We start from the raw sequence: 26,244 nt of genomic DNA on the forward strand, positions 1-26,244 counted from the left end.
GCTTGTACTTGACGGTGGCAAACAGAGCGAAGGTTATCCCCATTTGTGGAAGAGAACCTGACCTGGCTCCATGTGTTATTGCCACTCTTGATCCTCCTAGGCTCTGACTGCTGAATTAATCCGCCTAGACCTCTGTACTTCTGGTCAGAATACTGCTCTTCCCCTCAGGCAGCTCCACCGTTAACTACCTACCCCATCGCTGCAAGAATGGTGTTCGAGGCTTCTGTGCCTTCTGCTCGTCTCCCCTTCTGTGCCTAATTCTTTCCTCCTTATGTCTGCCCTTTAAGTCTTCATTTTTTGCTACCCATTTCCTTGCCTTTTCCTGTTCCTTTTTTTTTGTTTATTTTTTTTTCCTCTTCCCCATGTTTTTCTCCACTGCGGCTCCTCCAGCATGGTCCTGCCCTCTCCCTGCTAACCCTCTACTTAATAATAATAATTTGTGGCATATATGCGCGTCCCAACCGCGGCCATCACCAGGGACCCTGGACCTCCGGCCGCCAGTGCAGCATCTACTCTGCCCTATAGGCACTCAACACAGGCCAGGACAACTGCAAGGGTTCTTAATCTATTCACACCCACGGACCTTTTATCTGCTGCCACTGTCGCCACGCCGAGACCCATGACCCACCTCAACTCACTGCCACAATTTCACTGCACCCCAAACCCTGCAATGTATCCTCCTCAGTATCCGTTCCCTCCACATACACATGGAGGAAATCTGGGACCTCCTCGACCGCACCTCCTACGATGTCACCCTCCTCACAGAAACCTTGATAAATGACTCCTTGAACTGGTGTTGCAATCACCACCCCCAAAGGCTACAACATCACTCAGAAGGACCCCCCAGAGGAGGCATCACCATCGCTCACAAATCCAACATCTGACGGAGCACCCACACAGACAGGCCCACAGACCTGATGGAACACCTTCACTTCAACATGCAGACCAACCCGACTACCACCCTTCGAGGCACCCTCATCTATAGACCCCACGCACCTTTTTCCAACTCAATCACCAACATCATCCCGCAAGCCATCACCTCCACGTATTGCACCTTGCTTGGAGAACTCCACTCCCACCTCAACAACCTCCAAGACCCCAACTCCTCCTACCCCCTCAACATTGGACTCCCAACAGATCCTACCACAACCAACATCAACCGCAAACGTCCACACCAGCTCCAACGCAGGAGTTTGAACACCAGTGACCAGCTCACTGCCTCCCTCAGAAGTTCCACTCCCACCTACACGGATGACGACCCAGCCAACGCTGCCTGAACGCTGCACTGTTGGCTCACCGACTGCGCCAACATCACCCACCCCTTCAAGAAAACTATCAACCCACAAGCCAAGAGAGCTAGCTGGTTCTCCGCCGAACTCCGAGAATTGAGAGTAACTTGCAGACGCCTCAAAGAGATGGAAGAACTCCAAAACCACAGCAAAATTTGATAACTTCAAAGCAGCCACTGCTGTTCGCCACAAGCTCATCAGATACACAAGGAAGAAAGCACTCCAGGACAGACTCCACCCACGCACACAACAGCAAGGAACTCTCTGGCATCATCGGAGTTTGCCCAACCCAACAGAGAGACGACCAATATCCCCCCCCCTCACCTGTACCTCTGCAGCAGACTCAGCACCTTTTTCCACCACAAGATCAAGACCATCTACACACTGAACCTATAATCACCATTCCCTACTCTACGCAGCCATCACTCAACAGCTGTACTGCCCTCTCCATCAATGACACCCTGAAGGCTATGAAGTCAGCCAACTCCGGGGCTCCCACAGACCCTTGACCGTACCACATCTATCACAGAGCTTCCAACATCATCGCCCAGAGCTTCAATGAATCATCAACGTATCCTTCAAGACCGCCTCCTTCCCCAATGACTGGAAGCACGCCGAGATCAACCCTCTCCTGAAACAACCCTTGGCAGAGCCCCACCAACCTCAAAAACGTCAGACCGTTCTCTTTACTCCCTTACCCGGCGAAAGCCATCAAATAGCGTAAACAGGCAGCTTGCCTCCTTCATAGAAGAAAACATCTTCAACTCCTCCCAATTTGGTTTCAGGAAAAAACGACAGCACTGAAACCACCCTTCTTGCCGTGACAGATGACATCCGCTCCCTCCTCGACAGAGGAGAGACTGTGGCCCTCATCCTCCTGGACCTCTCCGCAGCCTTTGACACTGTATCTCACCGCACCCTGGCCCACAGACTACAAGACGCAGGAATTCGGAACAAGGTCCTTGACTGGATCTGCTTATTCCTATCCTGCAGAACGCAGCAGTTCACACTCCCACTATTCCTCTTGGATCTCACACTGACTGCCTGCGGAGTTCCCCAAGGATCCTCCATCAACCCCGCCCTGTTTAACGTCTGCATGGCCTGCTTGCACCCATTTTCAGATCCCACAAACTCAACATTGTATCCTATGCAGACGACACCTAACTCATCCTCACTATCCAACGAACCCAATATCTCCAAACAACTTCCAAGAATGAATGGCAGCTGTCGCCAGGTTGATGAGCAGCTGCCTACAACTCAATGGACAAAACTGAAGTGCTCATCATGGACCCATACACCTGGAATGACACATGGTGGCCTCCTGCTCTTGGGACCCCCAAACCTGCCCCACCATCCCCCTCCCACCCCGGACCACGTACGCAATCTCAGAATCATCCTGGACTTTGAACTCAAAATTAACTGCCAAATCAATGCCGTCTCCTCTTCCTGTTCCCACACCCTCCGTCTACTATGAAAGTCTTTCAACTGGATTCCTCTCTAGCACGGGGAACCGTCACCCATGCCATCACAAACAGCAGACACGACTACAGCAACACACTCTACGGCTTGATCAACGAAAACCTCACCCACAAACTTGAACGTCCACAACACCTCCACCAAACTAGTCCAAAACCTACCTCGAGACTGCCACGTCACCCAACACCTGCGGACACTACATTGTCTCCCCGTTGAGAAGAGAATCTCGTTCATGCTTCTCACCCACATAAGCCTCCAACTCCAGGTCTACCTACCTGAACCACTGACTCTTGTTCCACGTACCCCAAAGATTGCTCAGCTTCCCCTTGATACAGTGTCACGCATCAAGAAGAACAGAAGACATTTCCTACTTCCTCGCTGCCAGGGCATGGAGCATCCTCCTTCAACAGACACAAACACTCTCTATGGTTCATGACCTGGCTCTTCAAATTAGGCCCCCCACCCAAAATGGCCTTGATACCCTTCCGGTGAGTAGTTGCGCTTTACTACCTCTGATTTATTTATTGGCCCTTCACTTTTTTAGGTTGATGTGGGGCTGGAACTCGGCCAGAGGCCACTTATCTCCACCTCTCACAGGTGGGCACCCCTAGCCCATAAGCAACGCATTCCTCACTGTCGGGTCTGTATAGGGATGAGAAGAAGGCTCTTGCAGTGTCTTCCAAAATATCAATTTAGTATGAGATGTCCCCTTGATGTTGGGCCCACAAAGACTTCAGATCTTTTTCCATAGCCCCCATTTGCCACTTGATGTTTAGGAGGCCATCATTTCTAGCAGCCTTAGAGTTGGTCTCAGTCCAGTACCCAGGTTTCACATTGAAGGATGCTGCATTGAGCTTTAAACATGTATTTAAGCTTTAATGTTTACTAAAACTTGCGGTTGAAATGTCTATTATATTTACCTTTGGACATCCGGTTTACCCTCCTCCCAGTAAACACTTAGTGTTCTGCCTTGTGAAGTTTGAGTGTGGCAGGCAGAAGCCACGCTAAGCAGGTGAAGTATTTTCAGAATTTACATAACCACATTTCTTGCTGCTTACAGCAAGCTATCTCTGAATAAGCAGGTAAACGCATTCTCATCTGCCTGCTTCCACACCCTACACATGCTTGGCAAGGTCTTTAGTTGGCTCCCACTCAACACTGGAAGGACTGTTATGCAGGCCCTTGTTGCTGGCTGGACGGTGTGAACACTCTGTACATAGGACTCACCGCACATCTCCTGAAGAGACTACAGTCAATACAAAACTCAGCTGCAAAACTCTTCCTCGATCTCCCCAGACAGACCAGCATCACACCCCACCTCCAGAAGCTTCACTGGCTCCAGATCCAGAAGAGATTCCCGTTAGAGATGCTGATCTACTCATACAAAGTCCTGCATAGTGAAGGACCAACACAAATCAACAAAAGCATAACTTTCCACTAACCGACCAGACACCTGCCATCTTCTCGCCTCTTTCTCGCACACAACTTCTCTGATCTGCCAAGTTAATAGCCGATGACGCTCCTCACAGCTGGTGCCCAAAGCTTGTAACGGCCTTCCACTGCACCCCCTGACTACCCCAATCACCCCGGCAATTCAGGAAATTGCTCAAGTCCTGGCTGTTCGAATCAACAAATCACCACAAAGCAGTTAAGCAGCTCCAGTGCCTTGAGACCCTCACAGGTAATATGCCATGCTTTATATATCCTTTCTGGATTAAGATGTCGTAGACTGCCTCAATGGCTCTGTGGCGCTTGGATAAGTGTGGGAACTGCCGAAGTCTGAATCCTGCACTGTATCTAATTGGGGTATTGCACTGCAACGATGATTCTCAAAGATCCACCTCATGTCTGCCTTTTCTGGCTGCTCGTGCTGCCCTGTAGCAAGTGGGCCACTTGGGTTGTGCTTATACCCTCCCATGGCAAACGTGGCTCTGCAGTTGGAGATGGGGTTTGACAAGCCCTCACAACTCAAACTGGCCACAAAAATACTAGTATATTGCACCTACCGCAAACCAACTCTCCCATCAATAACAATAAACCGCCATGCCCAACATCCTCAAAGCAATTCAAGGCTCCAGGGAAGCAGTACAGACAAAAGTGGATAAGTTCTGGGTGGATGTAATCTTCCTGCAATAAGATACTCACAAAATAGTAGGTAGGGTGGCTAAAGCCTGGGTCTCCGTGGTTGAAGATGAAGTGACAACCCTTAAACTGCAGGTCTCTAGTTGCTCTCCACAATGGATACACTGGAAGAACGAAAAGAGGGTGCCGAAAGCAATTCCTGAGAAACAACCTGTGCCTCATTGGGTTCCCAGAGGGGGTTGAGACCTCCGGGACAGACTGCTTTCTGTGGAGTGAACCAGAAGCTCTTGACCCAAAGGTGTCGCTCTCTGGCACCCCCACAATCTTTCAGACTCGAGATGGCGATCATGAGCCACTCACTTGAACCCCGCAGATGGAGAGGTGCAGAATAATCCTTTCATGGATGGCCAACCATTGCTACATAAGCTGTGAAATACTGTATTGCTGTATTACATATAGTCTTTTTGGTTATGGGTTGGAGGGAGTGTTATCCTGTGTTCTTACGTTCTTTTGTTGTTTTATTGTGATAATCAGAAATTGCTGTCAGCTACCATGATCCTTCTATTGGGCAACAGGGAGCCTAGGATGTAATCCTGACACCCTACTAGTTTCTTTATATTTGAATGTTTGGCGACAGATGCTTCATAGTTAGGAGTATGTGTTGAGGTGGGCGGTGTGGTGGGATGGGTTAATGTTCTGTTTTCCTTTATTGTTCTGACTTTCTTTTGCAGGCACCAACAACAAATTTTCTCCACTGGGTCCACTCACATAACAACATGCTCTATGGTTCCACTGAGTCTATCCCTATTTGGACCGGGAGGCCTCTCATGAGGAGAGTGGCCAGTACACCACTTTGCAGCCCTGCCACACATGGTAATGTTAATTTCCTAGAATGTAAACTATGTTCTTTATCGATAAGGGATTGCCTTTAACTTTTTATATAAAGCGGTTTCGCTAGGATGTGGTCATGCTCCACGAAACACATCTTTTAGGGTCCCACTGTCCCTGGCTCATCCGGTTTGGCTGTGACTTGAGTTTTTCATGCTTGTTTCTTCAGAGGTTCATGAGGAGTTGCGATCTTGCTGCACAAGGCCTTCCCAATGGCATTGTCCTCCTCCTACATTGACCTGCAGGGGAGGTACATAGAAACGGAGGGCACTCTAGAGACTAGACACCAGAACTTAATATCTGCCTACGTTCCCCAACATATGTCGCACTGGACACTGCAGGCTCCCCATGACCTTGTGGTGCCCCCGCTACTCGGACTATCTGATTGGTAGATGTGGTGTTTTTTTAACGCTGTCTCCGACCCCTTTCTGGATATTTCCGAGGCCCTTTGCCTGTGCCTAATTACACTCTCATCCCAACTTGCATTGTAGACCTACTCAAATGTCCTAAGCGATGCTTTTTAGATTATTGAACCCCTCACGCTTGTAAACTTACGTGTCAGCAGAGCATAAACTGGGTTCCAGACCTAGAGACCCTCACTGGTGAAGCTGCTGTGTTCTACAAATCCTGATTGAATCAGTCAGATTTGGCTCCCATCCAATGACTTCCTGCCCGGAGGCATCTCAGATCACACAACCTTCAACTCTGTAATGGAAACTCTTCGGTCTACTTACGAGCTATGTGGCGCTTCAACGCCTGGCATGTAGTAGACCGCGACTGTATTGACGTTATAGCGGAGGAACTCCAGATCTCATTTAAGCTAAACTGTAATACGGAGCCCTCTGCTGGAACCCCTATGGGTGTCCAGCAAACCCACCCCAAGGGGGTCTGACCAAGGGACATGTAAGTGGAAAGGAGATACTCCAACTGCTACAGTTAAGGGATTTTGAAGCCCAGATCCTCTCTGGAGTGGTGGACTTGTGGCTGGGCCTCTGTGACATTGAGCGACAGTTGCAGGACCACCAGTCCATAGAGAGAATCTGTTCTGGCCACCCTGAAGCAGATCTTCAATGAGGATGCTAGGCGGTGCGGGAGAGCGTTGACCCAGCTGGTCTCCGAACATAGAGACCAATCTAGCAAGCTCTTATATTCTCGGGCACCGTATGCGGCCTTGACTAGAACCGTACCGGCCATTCGTAATTCTCATGGAACGCTTCATGAAAGTATGCCTGAGGTAGCTCAGGTCCTCGCGGTGTATCAAGACTTCTAAGTGGCAACCCCTCTACCCCCACAGGAGCTGCATTTCCACTGCTAAAGGACATTCCCCCTACACTTGATTCTCTGCTGTCTCTGGCCCGAGAACTTGACCAACCGCTCACAACTGTGGACATAAACATAGCTATTTCAGATCTCAATTCGGGCGAGACACCTGGCACAGACTGGTTCTCCGTAAAATTCTTTTAAAGCAACCTGGCCCGTTTGTTCCCTCACTTACTGGCCCTCTAAACTGAGGTGGCAGAGCATGGATCTTTCACCCCCAAACCTGGGCACTGCCATTATTGTGTGATTTTAAGGCCAATCAACCGGCAGAATAATGCACCTCGTATATGCCCACCTCTCTCAAAAAAATAAACATCAAAGTGTTTGCGGAAGTCAGAGTGATTACATTAAGTCAGACACTGAGTTACCTAGTCCACCCAGAACAAATGTTGGCTCAAGCCTGGCAGGATCCCCTGCTGTTGTGCACGGAGGGTACAACTCTCCCTGTCCCAGCTGTCACGTTTGAGCAGTTCCCTGGTCTTAGCCCAAATTGACTTTGAAAAGGCCCTTTACACTGGGGCGTGGACCTTGGAAGCTGTGCTGAAGCATGCATGTTTTGGAACCTACTTCCTCAGACTCATCAGCCTACCATACAATTCCCCTGCATCCCAAGTTCAGGTAAACTGAGCCCTATCCCCCCGCCCTTTTCAGTAGTCTGGGGCTCCAACCAGGGCTGTCTTCTGTCTCCATTACTTACCCTAGTAATCTAACTCTTTGCACGTATTATCAGATGCAACACCCACATTTGGGTTGGCTTTAAGAGGAGGATCCTGAAAAGCGCAAAGCTCTGTAAGCGGATAACATCCTATTATTTCTGGCTGACCTGCAGTCTTTCAGCACCAGACGCCTCAACCCATATTGTGAAGCATGTGGTCTGCAGAAAAACATGAACAAGTTGCTGTTCGTACCAGTTGAAGACCCAAGAGGACATTCTTGGCACCCTGCGATCTCGATATGTTGTCTCCTTCAAATATTTAGATCTCTAGATATTCTCCGCTGCCAAGCCCTGGCCTGGACTCTTAGTTTTCAGCCCCTTGTGATCACCCTGACTACTTCCTGTGGAAATGGGGCCTCCTGCCTCTAATCGCTATAGGACGGGTAGCTTATCTCTATTGACCCTTGTGATTGGTTTGACCACCACGCCATCACCATCCGCCTGCCTAGCACCCACGAGCCATGAACAGCACAACCTGTGATTACCAAACGATGGGTTAGACACCAAGAACCTTGATCACGGGAAAGTGGCAGCACATTGTGAGACTTCCTCCACTATATCTGATATTCTCGATGACATGGTTCAACGGATCCCTCAACAAGGAGAGGAGAGCCCTTCGCCAGACTGAACAAAACTGGAAACACTCATCAGCAACCCATCTAAAACTTCTCCGCCAGACCAGGAATTCCGACAATAAATAAGATCTTCAACTCCAAAATAAGAATTCTTCTGAACAGAGCTTGACTGCCAAAAATCGACCTCTCAAGCTGGTTAACTTGGTCAAATACCAATCCAACAAACTAGCGAAAACCTCCAAACAAACACCTGAACCCCTAATATCTAGCCCCCCTATATCTTGCCTTAGCCCAGCTGCTGCTGCTGCTGGAGGAAGTTGGAGGCCCTCCTCCACCTGCAGGCTACAACCTGCGCCTCATCCCTGGTGGCCAGTGGTAGGCCCTAGGTTGCTCACTGTTACTGTATTTCTTTTTGTTGTCATTGTTTATTTTGTCTTAGTTTCATTCCTCCTTTTTCCCCTCTTGCGCTATTCTGTGCCCTGTGACCTCTTTTGCTTTCTGTCCCCCTCCTTGTTCCTCACAAAACACTTTCCCACCCGCTCTCATTTGTCTGCTCCCAGCTGCTCCTCCCACCCACCTCCCCCCTCTTATGGCGGGCGCGCCAAAGGCGTGCCTAAGGCAAGCCCGTCTGTGCATGGACTGCACCCAGCTACAGAATCCCTGGCCCCAACTAACGCCACGACACCAGATGCTGCTACGATAGCAGTATCCCTCCACGCACTCCACATCAGACGATCACACACCTGCTTCCTAGACGCCCGAAGCGTTCCAAATACCCTTCTCCTGCCAGAACTGCAGCTTCACCAGCATCCGATCCGCTAATCCACCCACCAGGAAAGAACTCCACTACCTCAGATGCAATCTCCTCAACACCAGCAACTGCTCTGTTGAACTCTGGGGCTACTTGACTCAACCTCCCCATATGTCGCCTTCCTGACGGAGACCTGGCTGAACCCCGCCTCGGCACCCAACATCGCCATAGCCATCCCGGACGGCTACAAGATAACCCGCAGGGACCGCACCAAGGGAGCAGGAGGAGGAATCGCCATCATCCACAGGAACACTCTCTTGATCAACACAGACGACACCCTCAGCACTGCAGAACACCTGCACTTCCAGATCCACACCGATTCCAAACACCCTCAGAGAAACCCTAGTCTATAGAGCCCTCGAACCTCGACCACAGTTCAGCGACTCCATTGCTAACCTAGTCAGTACACACACACACACACTCGCCTTCAGACTAAATCCTTCTCGGGTACCTGAACTTCCACCTCTAACAACGACGACTGCAATTCCACCACCGTGATCGACAACCTCTGGCTCTAACAACTCCGTCACAACACCTACCCGGTCCGCTGGACACACGCTTGACCCCATCTTCTCCGCAAGTGCCCACTTCTCCTTCAACCACACGACCGAACTCCACTGGACCGACCATTGCTGCATCCACTTCACCTTCCGGAAACCCACCGCACCCAACAGATCCCCCGCTGCTGCTGGAGCAAAGTCACCAAAGACTAGCTAACCACCACCCTTGCCCGTAGCCCACTGACCCAACCGCCGCCCGCAACCTTAGACAATGGATCAACTGCATCAACACCCTCTCCCCGATCAAGAAACCCCCCAACAAACACCAACAAGAAAGCAGGCTGGTTCCCTCAAGGCCTCCAAGCAAACCTTCCGAAACTAAGACAAGAAATTGCTCCCTGAACAGACCCCGGACAGCAACACAGCCCACAAGAACGCCACCTGCAGACACCCATCACCTCATCAGATCTGCCAAAAGAGCCTCCTTCAAACACCGCCTAGACAACAACCCACACAACAGCAAAGAGCTCTTCAGCATCGTGAAGGAACTCTCCAACCCCAGCTCCAACAATACCAACATCCTACCTTCGCTCGCTCACCAGCCCCCCATTAGAGAGACCCCCCCCCACCCCAAGTGGTCCAGGAATCTGTCGCAAATCTGCACTACTGATCTAGAAGAAAAAAATCTCCCTCATTCCCATCTCCCCGGACGGCCTCTCTACCGCTGAACTCACAGCACATTACAACACAACAGTGTACAAAAACCACATCACTAAAGAAAAAAACAACTTTTTTTTCAATGCGCTCGACAAGGCAAAAAACAGACCAAGAGAACTATTTGACATCATTAAAAAGCAAACCTCCAAACCGTCTAATTCCCTTGTCCATCCCTCTAAAGCCTTATGCGACAACTTCATCAACTTTTTCAACGACAATCCACAAGATCGAACTTTCCCTTGACATTAACCTACCTCCTCCAGGCAACAGCCTTATAACTATCTAATCCTCCTCCAGTAGGCTTCCCGCACGTACCTGGTCCGCCTTCGATTCCCGTCTCTGAAACTGAGATTCTCAACTTAATCGCCTCATCGAAGGCCTCATCCCACAATATGGACCCTCTACCCTCCCAATTGGTCAAAGCTCTGAAATTCGCCCTCGCTCCTATCTCGTGCGAAAACATAAACCGTTCCTTGAAAAACGGTACCATACCCGAATGCCTCAAGATCGGACAAGTTACCCCTCTCCTAAAAAAAAAAAACAGGCCTTGACTAAAAAGACTTGAACAACTTTAGACCGGTCTCCAATCTCCCCTTATTGGCCAAAATTTCTGGAAAAATGTGTGCTCCACCAACTGAATAAACAGATTGCTTTTGATCTAGCAGGTTGATTATGTCAATCGTGTTTCATAAAAGGCTATAGCACCAAAACTGCAATTCTTAACATTGTCTACAACATCAGTCACTCCCTTGACTCAGACCACTGCTGTCTACTCATCCTCCTCGGTCTGTCAGCCGCATTCGACACAATGGATCATAATCTTCTCATCAAGGCCCTCAAGGAGAGAGTTGGGGCGAAGACCAGGTTCTACAATGGTTCTCATCCTTCTTCCAGAATCGTTCCCAGAGAGTCAAAATCAAGTCATACACCTCCGACCTTCTCCCCGTGAACAGAGGCGTCCCCCAAAGCTCTGTTCTCTCTGCAACTGTTTAATATCTACATGTTTTGCAGCGTGAATCTTTCTGGATTCACTATGCTATGCATATTCCCCAATCTGGTGTTTGGGTCCGGAATCGTAGTCTTTTTCTTTTTGTCTTTTTTCGCAGCCCAGGTGGTCGTCGACGTCCCACCATTTGGTGTACCTTCGGTGACGTCGGAATGCTTCCGGCGGAAGCTCCCACCCTTGGGCCCCATCTTCAGATTCTTTTTTCCGCCGTTGGGTCTGGATCGTCGCGTGAAGCTCCAGAAGTTTTGTAGGAGAAAAATAAGTGAATTTCTTCAGGAAAAAACTCGAAGACCAGGTGAAGGAGATCACCCGAGCCGGGACGACGGAGAATGCACACACAGGGGACCCCCTGAGCGCAGTAATGGACAACACACCATTTAAAATCTGCTGTAATTGCCATCACAAGTACGTGCAGAGAGACCAGCACCCGGTCTGCAACCTCTGTCTGCCTATCGACCACGGGAGCAAGGACTGCAACACCTGCTCAGTCTTCACGCCGAAGACGCTGAGGATTCGTGAAAAACCGCTCACCACACGATGCAGGGCAAGGCCCCATCGCTGTATGAACTGGGCCTCTCCACCGACGACTAGGACAAAATCGCCGAAGGTCCAGATGTCTCCACGGTCACAGAGACCGATAAGAAATCGTCAGACAAGGTAGGAGAGTCTACGACTCCGAAACCCTCGACAGGGCCTCGAAAACCTGAGGCTGACTCTCAAATCAGAGTCTAGAGCCTCGCAGGGAGCACCGGGGTAGAAATCTTCGACCGAAGCTGCGGTCCCCGAAAAACAGCCCAGCGAATCCTTCGAGAAGGACTCCCAGGCGGCAAAGACCAGCGAAAAACAAGGGCTGTCGGAGCAAGCTCCCGAAAAAGGAACCTCGACTTCAAAGGAGCCGAGAGCCGCTCCGACGGGCCGTCTAAGAGGGCTACCGAAACACTCGACGCAGAGCAGGCCGCACAGATGGAGAGAAAGAAAAGAAGGCTCAAGGCCGAGATTGACAACATCATCCAGAGGAAGAAGGATTTCGAAGACAACATTAAAAGCTTCAGGTTCCCCTCTAAGCCCACGACGGTCCTCGAAAAGATAGAAGAACACGAGGAATTCGACGCAGAAGAGCTACCGAAAACTCCGGAGCCCTCGGTGCAGGGAGAAGAGGAGGACCTCTATTACACAGAGGGTGATTATGGGGACCCGCGTTAGAGCTACGACTCTGGATCCTTGACGGCTTAGGACCAGGATTGGCAGGACATCGAGGCCAAAAACCCGGAGGAGGCTGTGGAGACATACCCCTCGAGGCCTTCGCCGCCAGATGACATTGGGGCCTACTATGAGGTCGTCAAGAAGGCTGCAGCAGCTTATGAAGCCAAATTGGAGGAGGAGAAGGCTAAGGCAGATTTCCTGCTCCCCCCGCACAGACAAAAAGCCACTTCCAGCCCATGCTCAAGAGTATTATGGCACAGGGCAAAGAGGCGTTCAGAGAACCAGCTACCTGCAGGTCAGTCACGCCAAGGACGGAGAAGTACAAGTTCTCCTCCCAGGACCACCCTTACATCCAGGGGTCAGTTTCAGCAGACTCAATTATAGCCGCAACGGCCAGAAGAAGGGCCACCATATGACAAGGGAAGCAGGTGAATGGACCTAACAGGCAGAAAAATTGAGAGAAATGCAGCAATGCACTGGTGGATGGCAAACTCCAACGCCCTTCTCAACAGGCACCAGTACCATCATTGGGACGAGATGAACCAATTGCTCAAACACATCCTAGAGGAACACCAGCAGAGAGCCGCTCACCTCGTGGAAGAGGGGAAAAGCATCGCAAACTCGTGCCTGAAGACCGCCTTGGACGGGGCAGAAACATCCAGCAGGCTGATGGCTATAGGAATCACAGAGAGAAGGCAAGCCTGGCTCAGGATCTCAGGCTTCAAGACGGAGGTTCAAAACAACATCCTGAACACCCCTTTCAATGGAGAAACACTGTTCTGAGCCCCAGTTGATGAGAAACTCACACAACTGAAGAAAGACAATGAGACGGCAAGGTCCATGGGGGCCCTGCAACTCAGGGGGATGAGAAGAGGCACTCCTACGCGGAGGCCGAACGGAAGGGGTGAAAACCAGCAAGGACAACCACACCAGGCCTTCCACCAGGGTCAACAAAGTGACAGCCAAGGCCACCAGGGCCAGCAGAAGCAAAATTGGAACTACCAGAACAGGGGCCAGTTCTTTCGCGGGAGAGGAAACGGGCGGGGCCAGAGAAGCAGAGCAGGTGAACAACCCCCCTCTAAGTGACTTCACACAGGAAAAGGTGGCCACCCACTCAACCCCTCCGAGGGAAGAGCACGGACAAGACACAAAAGAACATGTAACACCAGTACGAGGCAGGCTGAGATTGTTCCTCCGAGTGGAGGAAAATAACCACAGACAAGTGTATACTCAACATCATACAGTTCGGATATGGCATAGAGTTGGAAAAGAGACCACCAAACAGATATCCAAAGAAAAGAGAGCACTCAGGAAGGGAGCTGCATTTGCTCAAAGAGGAAGCTCAAGAACTCCTCCTCAAAGAGGCCTTCGAACCGGTCCCATTCAAATAACGGAAAAGGGGAGTGTACTCAAACTACTTCCTGGTGCCAAAAGTGGACGAAAGCCTAAGACCCATCCTGGATCTACGGTTTCTAAACAAATATGTAAAGACTCAAAAATTCAAGATGACGTCCCTACAAGAGGTCATCCCACAGGTAAAGGTTGGGGACTTCTTGTCCACCATAGACCTCAAAGATGCGTACCTGCACTTCCCCATGAACAGGAAGCACAAGCACATGCTAAGATTCACAGTAAATTAGGATCACTACCAATTCAGAACCCTGGCATTCGGTCTAAAGTCAGCACCAAGGGTATTCACCAAATGCCTCGCAGCAGTGGCCGCACATCTGCGAAGAGAGGGGATACACGTGTACCCCTACCTCAACGACTGGCTCGTAAAGGCAAGCTCTTACAAGACATGCAAAAATCATGCAGAACAGGTCACAAGAACGCTAGCAAGCCTGGGATTCTCCATACACTGGGGAAAATGCTTGATGGAACCGGAGCAAGTGAAGATCTTCCTGGGAGCTCAAATCAACACCGTCCAATGCAGGATGTTAACCAGCGAGAAGAGACACTCAGCCTACTGAGGGAGAAACGTCACTACCGGAAGGGGTGAACTCTGACAGCGAGGACAGTGAGCAAGATCTTGGCAATGATGGCAGTCATGCATACACCTGGTCCCCAATGTACGACTGCAGATGAGACAACTCCAAGAGTGGCTGCAACAGCAATGGTCACAAGCTACAGGCAGTTGGGAGGATCTAGTGGTTGTAATGCACAAAGTGCTGGAAGAAATAAAGTGGTGGACCAAAGAAAGGATAACAATAGGAAAGCCTCTAACGCCACCGGACCCAACAGTGACCATCACCACAGACTCATCCCAGAAGGGATGGGTCGCACACATGAACAAGCTCAGAGTGAGGGGTCTATGGAGCCGAGGGGATGTGGTCAAACACATCAATTTCCTGGAGCTGAAAACAGTGCTTGCCCTCAAGGCCTTTCAGAAACAACTGTACAACCAGAAGGCGCTGATACAGACGGACAACACCACAACAATGTTTTACATCAACTAGCAGGGGGAACACAATCATTCCCTCTGTCAAGCTTGGCACAGGAGATCTGGAGATGGGCAATACCACTCAAAATAGACCTGCTAGCCATACACCTGCCAGGGAAGGACAATGTAGAAGCAGATTAGCTCAGCAGGTAAACTTCAGCATCCGATGAGTGGCAACTCCACATACAGGAAACAGAGAGACTATTCAGGAGGTGGGGCACTCCGACAATAGACCTGTTTGCAACAGGCCAGAATGCAAAATTCCAGTACTTTGCATCCAGACAACCAGAGGCACTTTCCCAAGGGAATGCCCTATGGATAAGCTGGTCAAAAATATTTGCCTAAGCTTTTCCCCCGATACCATTGGTCCCAGGGTTCTCAAAAAATGCATGACGAACAACATAACACACATCCTGGTGGCACCACAATGAGCCAGGCAGACCTGGCACAGGTTTCACCCCACAAGTTCCCAAAAAGAAAAGACCTACTCTCCATGGAAAAGGGAGAAGTTCTACACCCAGAGCCGAAGGGCCTCAGCCTATCTGCTTGGCTCATGAGGACTTGGAGTTTGCACATCTGAAACTACCAGAGAGCACCCTACGGGTGCTGCGAGAGGCAAGGAGGCCCAGCACACGCAAGTGCTATGGGGAAAAATGGAAAAGATTCACTCAACGGTGCTGCAAGAAAAAACTCCAGAGAAAGCTAACCAATGAATCAACGGTGCTAAGATACCTCACGCACCTAATAAGAGCCAAGCTAAGCTCATCCTCGCTTATTTACATCTCAAGTAGTAAAAAGATTCCTGGTAGGGGCTAAGAGAATAGCGCCACCAAAAAGGATGCCGGCTTGGAACCTGAATGTGGTACTGACTGAGCTCATGAAAGCACCTTTGGAACCCATCCACAAGGCATCACTGCAAATGCTGACAATGAAAGCGGCCTTTCTGGTAGCAATCACCTCGCTACGTAGGGTGAGCAAACTACAGGCACGAACACTGCAGGAACCGTTCATCCAGATACACAGTGACAGGGTCGTTATGAGAACAGACCAGCACTTCATGCCAAAGGTGGTGTCAAGGTTCCACATGAATCGGCGTATTCAGATTCCTAGCTTCTTCCAGAACCCCACGAAAAGTGCTGAGAGTGTGCTCCACACTCTAGAGGCAAGAAGGGCAGTGATGCACTACATTGACAGGACGAAGGAACACAGGAAGACAAAACAGTTCTTCGTATCCTTCGCAAACAGTTACATGGGTAGACGAGTGACTAAGAACACTATAGCTCGATGGATCGCACAAACGATACAATTCTGCCACAAGCAAGCGGGCAGGAGCTAATAGGAGGGGCACGGGCCCACTCGACCAGGAAGAAAGGAGCAACAATTGCCTTTCTGGCCAACACACCAATTCATGACATATGCCTGGCGGCAACATGGGCTTCAGTGCACACATTCACTAAGCACTATTGCGTGGATGTACAGATGAACAAGGAAGCACAAGTAGGACAAAGAGTGCTTCAACATATATTCAACAACCAACGCTCATCTTCCACCCAGCTGCCACAAAAGTAACAAAACCGCTACAAAATCTATGCACAGCAGAATTAATCCAAAAAGATTCACGCTGCAAAACGAATAGTTTCTTACCTGTCGGTGTAGTTTTGCAGCTTGAAGATTTTTCTGGATTCACTAGCGAACCCACCCGTCTACGCCAGAAAGATGAGGCTGGAGAAGAAGGTGGAAACACATGGAAAGGAAAGCAAGTTGAAGCTTACAAGATACGTGAAAAGAATTACGTTGAAAAAAGGATTAACAAACATAGCCATGGATTCACTACAAGCACCGAAAAGAAAAAAGAATCCGAAGATGGCGCCCAAGGGTGGGAGCTTCCGCCGGAAGCACGCCGACGTCACCGAAGGTACACCAAATGATGGGATGCCGACGCCCACCTGGGCTACGGGGAAAAAAAGACTACGATTCCGGACCCAACCACCAGATTGCAGAATATGCACAGCATAGTGAATCCAGAAAGATCTTCAAGCTGCAAAACTACACCGACAGGTAAACTATTCGTTACCCCTCGCTTTCATTCTGAATAAAGCCAACATCCCCTTCCACTTGTATGCAGATGACACCCAGATTTACCTGGAATCCTCCTCCATCAATGAAATCCTAAGGCTCAATAATACTCTCAAAGAAGTCCAAGAATGGCTATCCTCAAACCACCTGAAACTCAATCAAGATAAAACAGAAATCCTACTGATCTCAAACAAGGAAGAAAACCCGCAAGTTTTCGAGTGGCTAAAATCTATTGACACTCTCAACGTGATGCCCACTCTGACTAATTCTGTAAAATCACTAGGAATCATCCTAGACCACAAATTATCCATGGCGAACCACATTAAAAACTGCCAAGAGCTCCTTCTTCAATCTGAAACTACTCAACAAAGTGAGGTAATAGAAATTTTTAGGTAGCTAATGTGTCTCCCACTCGCACCCCATCCAAACACACGTGTCCCATGTATGTCATGTAATTCCTTTTCCGTGCCTGCTAGAAAGACGCATATGCATTTGCGTCCAACATTAACATGTCAGTTATATAGTTCCCCAAGAAAATCACGTTAATTAGGCTTCTAGGCTTATGGTGCCAACGTCTTTACATGGTACACTTTTGAATGAAGCACACGTTTTCTCCATGTTTTCTGGCCCAGACGAGCCAGGCTCTTAATCGAGGCTCCGAGTTCTTTTCTGTCTCTGAAAGCTACAGTTTAGGTATGCATCCCTGACCTCTACCTTACATCCTGCCCAGACGAGCGGTGCCCGGCTCGGCCTGCCTGCCAAGATGATATTTTACCTACAGTTATCTGCTCAGCCTCCTCAAACACATTCCAGTCTAGTGAAATAGGTAAACATATTCCCGGCTGCAGAGCAAAGGGCCCTGCCTTCCTGTCTCCATGCAAGTAATTTACTGCACTTGTTACCATGGTAGGCCCATGGCCCCCGCACTTTACATGAAGATACATATGCACGCACTAGCATTCAGTGATGAACGGCCTCTGCCCGAGAGACCTTTTACTTCAGACACTACATCCTCTAAACATAAGATACCAGATATGCTATAGGTGCAGGTCGTTCTGACATCCCAGACATTAGTCTCCTCTACTAGTGCAAAAGTCAAAGCCCCCAGCTCTCCCCAGTTGCGTGTCATGCTCAGTTGCGCGCGCATCTCGGCCAAAGGTTTCTGCTGATCCTGCAAACTTTCTCTAAGCATCCACCCACTTGTGACGTTACTTGTGACGTTTCTCTGACATGCCCAGTGCACGCCCACGTGTACGCCTTCTTACACGCTTCCTGTTACGCACATGTGTTCTTATCTCTCTTTTCACCTGTTACGCCTACTGTATTCGACTCAAGTATATGCTTTTACTATATATATTGTGTGATGTTAATAAAATGTGGAATGTCCCTTCCTGAACCTTAGTAGTGATGGAACTCGATGTCCCATGCCTCGAGGCATTTCATTAAAGCCCGTATGACTCAGATACCACGGACTCTGCCTCTCATTTGATTGAGCAATCCTTATTGTCATTTAATGTATAGAAAAATAGTCCGGTAATTTTATTTACCACAGAAGTCCAACCCTACATTCCACCTGCGGATCTCAAACAAGCTACCCAATCTCTTGAGTTATCCAGACTGGACTACGGGGACGCACCCCTCTCTGGTACCCCCCTCTTCCACCTAGCTCCTCTAAAAACCACCTTCAATGCATCGGCCAGAATGGTTTTGGGAGTGAGAAAATTTGACCACATTTCTCCTGCACTCAGATATCTAAAATGGCTCCCAGTGGAAATGCGTGCCAGCTTTAGAACAGCCTGCCTGACTCACAAAGCCTTGCACACAGGGAAACCAGAATACCTTGCCTCGAAACTAAAGAAAGCCAGTCAAGCAAGAACACTCAGAAGCTTAAACTTCCTCCTGCTCATCCACCTAAGAATTCGGAAACAGAAAACTGCAAACCGCTCCTTTGCTGGGAATGCTCCGAAAATCTGAAGCGCCATCCTGGTCGACATCAGAACTGTTTCCTCCTTTCTAAAGTTTAAATCCCAACTAAAAGACCTCTACCTCAAACATGCCTTCCCGAATCCAATTACATAACCCTCTAATCCGAACTTTTGTTGCCTCCAGATCGCACGTTCCTGCAACTGACCTCTCCCTCCCCTTTTCCTGGGGTCGGCCTCGCTACGGATATGACTTTATCCGCACTGCCTCCGGGCCAGTTGAATCTCTTACTGGTATGCGTATTCTATTTGTGGTCCTGCTGTACGCTCACTTTGTGCGCTTTCGATTCTTTATATGACTTATACGTGTTGGACTTGTTGTTCGCTTAACGTTCTGTGTATTGTATTCGCTATATTGACCTACACATCTTGTTGTGAAGCGTTCCAATGCCATCGGGTTTGTCCAGCGTTATAGAAAACTTAAAAAAATTAAAATAAACCTGTGCAACTCCCTTGCCACCTTCCATCGCAAGATCGCAGACATCCACGACCGCTTCACGGTCTGACCGCCAAGACAACCACTGAGACCTCTGTCTGCACGTCCACCATCCGCACCGACCCCCTGCGCTCCTGGACCAACATAAACTACAATGACACCATCAAAATCATGAACACCATCCCCTCCGGATCTCCGTCAGACCCATGCCCACACCACATCTTCCACAAAGCCAGCACCACCATCACAAACCCATCTCCGGAAGGCCATCAACATCTCCTTCGAGACAGCAACCTTCCCGGAGAGGTGGAAGCACGCCGAGATCAATGACTTACTCAAAAATCAAAGGCTGACCCCGAGAGCTTCCGCCCCATCGCCCTGCTCCCAGCAAAGGACATCAATTAAGACGGTCAACAGACAACTGACCCGCTACCCCGAGGAGAACAGCACCCTGGACCCGTCCCAGTCCGCGTTCCGCAGCAACCACTGCACCGAAACTGCCCTCATCGCAGCCACCAATGACATCAGAGCCCTGCTGGATTACGGAGAAACCGCGGCCCTCATCCTCCTGGACCTGTCAGCCGCCTTCGACAGTCTGCCACCGCACCCTACGCACGCCTCCGTGACGCTGGAATCCAAGACAAGGCTCTGGACTGGACTACCTCTTTCCTTTCCGGCAGAACCGAGATCTGTGGCGTACCCCAGGGCTCATCCCTCAGCCCAACATTGTTCAACATCTACATGGCGCCGCTTGCCCACATCACCAGACTGCACTACCTCAGCATCATCTCCAATGCCGACGACACCGTGCTGATCCTCTCCCTCACCAAGGACCCCCTCACTGCCAAAATCAACCTCTACGAAGGAATGAAAGCCGTTGCCAAGTGAATGAAGAACAGCAGACTGAAGCTAAACTCGGACAAGACAGAAATCCTCCTCTCCACCCCCTAGGCCTGGGACGACTCCTGGTGGCCGACCGCACTGGGAACAGCTCCAACACCCACCGACCATGCACTCAACCTATAGTTCATACTCTAGTTTCTCCATGACAAAACAGGTCAACGCCGTCTCATCCTCTTGCTTCAACACCCTCTGCATGCTCCACAAGATCTACAGGTGGATCCCCACAGAAACTAGAAGAACGGTCACACAGGCCCTCGTCAGCAGCAGGTTGGACTACGGAAACGCCCTCTACGCAGGAGCCTCGGCCAAACTCCTGAAAGGACTCCCAACGCATTCAAAACTCCTCCGCACACCTGATCCTAGACATCCCTCGCTGCAGCCACATCATACCCCACCTGAGAGACCCAGGACCTCCTAACCTTTGGAAAACTCCTCAAGACCTGGCTTTTTGAGTAGTGTTAAAACCTAGACTGCAGTGTCAACATTATCGGCGCCATCTTGCCCCCTTTTCGAGCCCATTCGTGCGCGTAAGCGGCAGCCATTTTGAGTACCATGGCCTCTCTGCCCATCGCCGATAGCTAGCGCGTCTCTCTCTCTCTCTCTCTCCTGACCTCGCAAGCATCCCCCGCACGCAGACAGCCCCCGCTCTCACAATGCCTCTGGTCATAAACCCCTCTTCAGCACAGCTCTGCCTCGGAACCCCTTCCTGTTCCCAGCGCGACACCTCCCTTCATTCCTTTCATGATCCCGGGTCCTTTGATAAAACCCACCTTTCCTCTGTGCCAGTTTGTCTCATTCGTTCCCAAGCCGCCACCTGGCTCTGCGGATACTGTTTATTGCCCCCCCCCCCCCCCCCCCCCCATACAGTAGGAAGCCTCCCCCATCAAAGGACCCACGAGTTGATCAAAGCCCCCACCCCATGAGATCCGATCAACCTCATACATTCCGTGAATCGGCGGAATGTCCAGCTGCGCGATAATCATCACCTGTTATGACCGGGGTGGGGACTTCAACTGTAAATGTGTGTGGGAACGGGCCTGAAGTGGGGATTCCGAGGATGTCTTTCCGTACATCAAAGTGTTGACAGAGATGTGTTTTACGCAATAAAGCAATAAACTTGTGTATAAGAGGCCAGGCCTCAGATGCGGTTAGAGCACCTCGAGAAGATACCCTGTTGTCTGATTTGATGTGTTCTGCTCCGTCGGAATAAAAACTTCTGTTTCCTGCCTTCCAGTCTCCAGCGCCTGCCTCTTTGTTTGGTAACTTGAGTGGGTATAGAGGCGGTTAACGCCGGGCAACTCTGAAAAAGGTCATCGGCCCTACCTTTTTCCACAGTAGTAGCAGCATCCTTACCCCCCCCCCCCCCCCCCCCCCCCATCTTCAGCGCCTTGAGACCCTCATGGGTAATTAGTGCGCTTTACAATTGTATTGATTATTTGATGACTAACACTCATCTCGAAATCTTGCCTCTTTAAACCTGAACAATCACTTCAATGATCCTCCCCCTTCTAACTGCCTAGCTGCCGCCTCTCAGGCTATTATCCCTTCCTGCACCTCAAAAATCAACGCCTCCCTCCTACAGGGCTCCATTCCTGATTCTCTCAAGGCTGGCCAAGTTGTCCCCATGCTAAAAAAAAAACTATGTTGGATCCTGCTTCCGCTGACCACTGTAGACCCAAATACAACATCCCACTCCTAGCCAAAGTTCTGGAAAAATGTGTGCAACAGCAGCTGAGCCTGCACATCAACCACTCCCACCTTCTAGATTACTTCTAATCCGGGTTCAGACCTGGACACAGCATGGAAACCATCCTTCCCACATTGTGGATGACTCCCCCCAAGCCAAAACCGGTTTGCTAATCCTCCTAGACCGATCTTCTGCCTTTGATACGGTTAACCACGAATTTCTCCTTGAACGCCTCAAACTCAGGATGGGTTTGGATGGCACAGTCTTGAATGGTTTAGATCCTTCCTCCAAAATCGCTCCGAGTCCTCATCAACGGTAATCTATTCGCTCCCTCTCCGGTTAGAGTCCCCCAAGGATCAACCCTCTACCCTACCCTCGTCAACCTTTACCTTGAACCACTCACTGAGGTGCTGCCAATATCTCCTACCTTATGTACCCCGACGATACACAGATCTACATCAAAATCTCTTCCCCTGGGGACACTTTCTCCCAGAATGAGGCCCTGAAGCCGACAGTCCATTGGCTCACCGCCAACCAGCTTAAATGCAAATAAAACTGAATTTATTCTTATCTCCCCACCCACAACCAATTCAGATATCCAGGAATGAATCCAGACCAACACAGCACTAAACTGCCCTTCTACCATTGTTGACTCTGTGAAATCCCTTGGAATAACCCTGGACGGCACCCTGAACATGTGTGGCCATATGAACTCTTTAGCCAAAACTGCCAGATTCCACCTGAGTTACCTCAGAAACCTAAAACCCTTCCTCGATGTTTCTACTTTCAAACTGCAATCTAGGCACTAGTCATTTCCAGACTTGAATATGGATGCTCTACTCTCACAAGGCTACCCAAGAACTCTGTCCCCTTTGAAAGACTGCCTCAACGCCGCCGCTAGACTCCTAACTGGCTCAAAGAAATTCAACCACATCTCTCTCCACCTCAAAGTTCTGAACTGGCTTCTCCTAGAGGCCAGAGTCCAACTTAAACTGGCCTGCATTACTCACAAATCTCTTTACTCCAATTCCCCTGCATTTCTCACCCGAAAACTTGTGATACCCGTAGAAGCCAGAAACTCCCGATCTGCCAAAGACCTGTTGCAACTAGCACGCTTCCGGAAGAAAAAACCTACAATCCGGGCTTCTCTGAGCCCGCTCAAAGAATTTGGAACTGTCTCCCACCCGCCATCGGAAGACTTCCGTCCTTGGCGCACTTTAAAAAGGAGACCAAATCCTTCTTAATGGTCAAATACATCATCTAACGATAACATTTCTATTACCTCAGTAACCTGTTCCACCCTTCAGCTCTGCATTATCCGCTGTTCCTACGGATGATACCAATTCCTGCACTCCTAGGCATCCCACCCAAGAGTTGAGACGGCGTTCCTTCTTTTATAATGTATCTATTTGTTTTAATTTTTATCCCAGAAGTACCCGTGGCCTTAGACTGTGTGTTTTTTTCTTTTTTTTTCCTTTTTCGTTTATAATGATTGCCTGCATAGCGCTGCAGCGCGAGTGCTGCACTCTTAATTGGGACTATTTAAATAGCTTCTGGGGAATGCTGACTCGGCGCTCATAGAGCTACTAATAGAATTGGGAACGCTTGGGGGCATTGTACTGTCGGCGATTCTTCTTTAACATTAATTTATAGAGGACGTTTCAGCAGCAAGCTTTGTCAATCACCTGAGCCTCAGCATAACGCAAGTTGCGTTTATTTACACAGCTGCCGCCATCTTACGCCTGTTGTTGTTGTTCAGACCAGCCCCCACAGCCCGCCCGCCTACCTGCTGACCCTCCCTCGCCCCTCCCCCGCCCCTCCCCCGCCAACCATTTATGACAGATGCTTTTGCGTGCAGCGTCCACGCGCAGTGGTCGCGCCCCATTCGCGCCGAAGGTGCGCCAAAGGTAAGCCCCTCTACGCCTGGACCGCGCCCAGCGCCAGACCCCCCTGGCCCCCGTCCCTTCCACCCCTCCCGCATTACTTACAATGCCACCACCCTCCTAGCCCTTAACCCCGGCCGACTCCCCAACTGCGCCCAAGCCGCTCCTGGACACACCCATGGACCCTTCTCCTGCAAGTTCGACTGCACCAAGAACAAATCCTCATCCACGAACACAAAACAGACATCTGACTCCAACCACCTAAAATGCATCCTGCTCAACACCCGCTCGGTCCACAGACACGCCATCGACCTCTGGAATCTACTTGACACCAACTCTCCCGACGTCGCCTTCCTAACAGAAACCTGGATGAACGCCTCATCAGCCCCAGACATCACCATTGCCATCCCGGAAGGATACAAGATCATCCGTAAGGACCGCACCGACCAAACAGGAGGAGGTATCGCTATCGTCCACAAGAACTCCATCCGCATCTCAACCAGCTCAGACGTCAACCTTACTAGCGCCGAACACCTTCACTTCCAGATCCACACCGACCCCAAGACCACAATCAGAGGTACACTCCTCTATCGACCTCCAGGACCCCGGGCACAATTCAGCGACGATATCACTGACTTTATCACCCCACACGCCCTCCCCTCCGAGGAATACATTCTACTGGGAGACCTCAACTTTCACCTGGAAAAGAGCAATGACAGCAACGCCACCTCCCTTCTGGACAATCTCGCCAACCTCTGACTCAAACAACTTGTCACTACGCCCACCCACATCGCAGGTCACACACTCGACCCTATCTTCACCTCCAGCAAACATGTCTCCTTCAGTCACACCACAACTCTACATTGGACGGACCACAGCTGCGTACACTTTATCTACAATAAAACCACAACTCGCAACCATCCTCAACCTACTCTGCGAAGAAACTGGAACAAAATCACAATCGACAAAATCTCCTCATCGCTTCTTCAAAACCCCCCTGCCCACTCCTCAAACCCCGACCAAGCAGCCATTAACCTCACCCAATGGCTATCCAACAGCGCCAACATCCTAGCACCGCTGAAAAAACGTCAAATCAAACTAGGCAGCAAAATTGCCTCCTGGTTCAACGATGATCTTAAGAAATCGAGAAGGCCTGGAAAAAAGACCCAAACACCAGCACCAGGGACGCCTTCAAAAACGCCACCCGCATACACCACCAACTAATCCGATCTGCCAAGAAAGACTCATTCAAAAACCGACTAGACAACAACGCCCATAACAGCAAGGAATTATTCAACATCGTCAAAGAATTTACCAACCCCTGAGCCAACTCCAATGATATCACCCCCTCTCAAGCCCTCTGCGACTCCCTAGCTTCGTTCTTCAACAACAAAATCGCAGACATCCACAACAGCTTTGACAACCGACCAGGAGACCAACCCACCCAACCTTCTGCAGGACCTTCACCCCCCTTGAACATCCTTAATGACTGAAACCCAATCTCTACCGAGGACACCATCCGCCTGATGAACTCCATCCACTCAGGATCCCCCACAGACCCTTGCCCTCACCACATCTTCAACAAAGCAGACTCCATCATAGCACCACACCTCCGAGACGTCATCAACTGCTCCCTCAACTCCGCCACCTTCCCAGAAAGCTGGAAACACGCCGAACTTAGCGCCCTTCTGAAAAAACCCACATCTGACCCCACCGAACTCAAAAACTACCGCCCCATCTCGCTCCTTCCATTCCCAGCCAAAGTCATCGAGAAAGCTGTCAACAACCAGCTCGCCGCCTTCCTCGAAACCAACAAATCCCTCGACTCCTCACAGTCCGGCTTCCGAGCCAAACACAGCACGGAGACCGCCCTCATCGCAGCAACAGACGACATTCGAACTCTACTGGACAATGGAGACAGTCGCCCTCATCCTCCTCGACCTCTCTGCAGCCTTCGACACAGTTTGCCACAGCACCCTTCTACAGCGCCTCAAACTTCGGAATCCATGGAAAAGCACTGGAATGGATCACCTCGTTCCTCACCGGAAGAACTCGGAGAGTCCGCCTCCCACCGTTTAAGTCAGAGGCCACCGAAGTCATCTGCGGTGTGCCACAAGGATCTTCACTCAGCCCCACCCTCTTCAACGTATACATGAGCACCCTCGCGGCCATCGCACGCCATCACAACCTCAACATCATCTCCTACGCGGACGACACTCAACTGATCCTATCACTCACCTAACACCGCCAAAACC

The 26,244-nt window shown here is 50.1% G+C and overlaps 1 long non-coding RNA gene across 1 annotated transcript in view; it reads left to right on the top strand.

Moving 5' to 3' along the window:
- Positions 1-26,244, top strand: part of LOC147729868 (uncharacterized) — a 44,462-nt gene that overhangs the window by 3,915 nt on the left and 14,303 nt on the right. The window contains exon 2 of the long non-coding RNA XR_015308351.1: positions 5,579-5,720. This is a non-coding gene — a long non-coding RNA (uncharacterized LOC147729868). The remainder of the gene's footprint in view (positions 1-5,578; positions 5,721-26,244) is intronic.

This window comes from Lissotriton vulgaris, chromosome 2_1 (assembly GCF_964263255.1).
Source record: "Lissotriton vulgaris chromosome 2_1, aLisVul1.2, whole genome shotgun sequence".
Taxonomy (NCBI): domain Eukaryota; kingdom Metazoa; phylum Chordata; class Amphibia; order Caudata; family Salamandridae; genus Lissotriton; species Lissotriton vulgaris.